This window comes from Chrysochloris asiatica, unplaced genomic scaffold, assembly GCF_000296735.1.
Source record: "Chrysochloris asiatica unplaced genomic scaffold, ChrAsi1.0 scaffold00139, whole genome shotgun sequence".
NCBI lineage: Eukaryota > Metazoa > Chordata > Mammalia > Afrosoricida > Chrysochloridae > Chrysochloris > Chrysochloris asiatica.
Window position 1 is genome coordinate 6,446,201 of NW_006408657.1, and position 1,991 is coordinate 6,448,191.

Consider the following 1,991-nt stretch of genomic DNA (forward strand, 5'->3'; position numbering starts at 1 on the left):
TTTTTTTTTTTTGGTAACTTTACAATAATGTAAAAACAAGTGAGCCTTTATAGGTTGGACGGTTTATTTTTTATATCAAAATAAAGAACAGATATTCTGAAAAAAAAAAGTGGATAGTTTTAGCAAACAGAAATACATATCTCTCACAGTTTAAGATGATTGTTGTTAAGTGCCATTAAGTCGGTACTGACTTATAGAGACCTTCATTTGAACAGCAAGGACGGCAGTTCAAACTCACCAGCCACTCCTCAGAAACCCTATGAGTCAGAACTAACTTGACAGTAGTTAACAACAACATCAATGCACAATAGAATGAAACACTGCTTGGTCTTTCACCATCTTCACAACTGATGTTATGTTTGAACCCACTGCTGCTGCCACTGTGTCAGTCCATCTTATTAGGGGTCTTCCTCTTTTTGGCCAATCCTCCACTTTGCAAAGCATGATGCCCTTCTTCAGGCACTAGTCCCTCCTGATATCATGTCTGAAATATGAGAAACAAAATTTCTCCATTCTGCTTCTAAGGAGCATCTATCTGGTAGAGCTTTTTTCCAAGACAGCTTTGTTTGTTCCTCTGGCAGTCCATAGTACCTTTAATATTCTTCTCCAACATCATAATTCAAATGCATTGATTCTTCTAAGGTCTTCCTTACTCATTGTCCAACACCAACATGCATAGGAAGTGATTGAAAATACCATGGCTTGGGTCAGGCACACTTTAGCCCTCAAATTGACATCTTTGTTCTTTAACAATTTGATGTCTCAGATCTTCATAAGGAAGTATTTGAAGTCCTTTTCCAAGAGGCTAGACGGCCAAATCCAAAGTGCTGGCTCTAGGCGAAGGCTTTATCTATGTCAGCTCTGGAGAAAAGTCCTTGTCTCCTTTAGCATCTTTGAAGTCCAACATTCTTTGAAGATCTCCATGTGCGTTGGCATGATGAAATCATGGGTATTGAAATCCACCCTTAATCCTCTGATTGGTCTATCACATCAGGTCACATCATGGGAGATAACACATAAGTGTCACATGACATCATTACATAACTGCCAAACAAGTGAGAATTATGGCCCAGCCAGGTTGACACACATTTTGTGAGTACAAAACTCAATCCATGAAAATCCCCATGAGATAGATCGACACAGTGGCTTCAACTGTGGACTCAAACCTGGCAATGCCAGTGAGGATGACACAGGACTGGGTAGTGTTTCCTTCTGGATTGCATAGGGTCTTATGAGTCAGAGTCAATTCCAGGGCATCTAACAAGAACAATGGACTCCTGGGGTGGAGCTGTAGGATTACTGCAATGTGACCCACAAGGCGGGCAGGTAAAACCCACCAACTTCTCCTCAGAAACCCTGTACAGGGTCGCTATGAGTTAGAACCAACTGGACAGAACCTAACAACAACAACAACAACATTCAGATGACACAACCTATTTACTGAAAGGGAAGAGTACTTGAAGCCCTGACTAATAAAGATCTTACTGATAAAGACTACAGACTTTAGCATTGATTATACTTTAACAGAAATGAAACAAAAATCTTCACAAATGGACCAACAAGCAGCATCATGTTAAATGGAGAATATATTAATGTTGTCAAAGTTTTACTTTTACTTGGACCCATAGTAAATGCCTATGGGAACAGCAGTGAAGAAATCCAAGGATGTGTTATTGCATTGAACAAATTTTCTGCAAAATACCTTTTTAAACCATTACAAAGTAAAGATGTCACTCTGATGACTAAAGTGCACTTGACTTAAGCTATAGTATTTTTAATGGTCTCATGCGTGTGAAAGCTAGACAATGAATAAGGAAGACTGAAGAAGAATGATGCCTTTGAATTGTAGTGTTGATGAAGTATTGAATACTCAAGTATTGACAATGAGTAAATATGTAAATAGGAATATCAGAAGAATGAACAAATCTATTTTGGAAGAAGTACAACCAGAATGCTCCTTATAAGGAAGGATGGTGAGACTTTGTTTCATG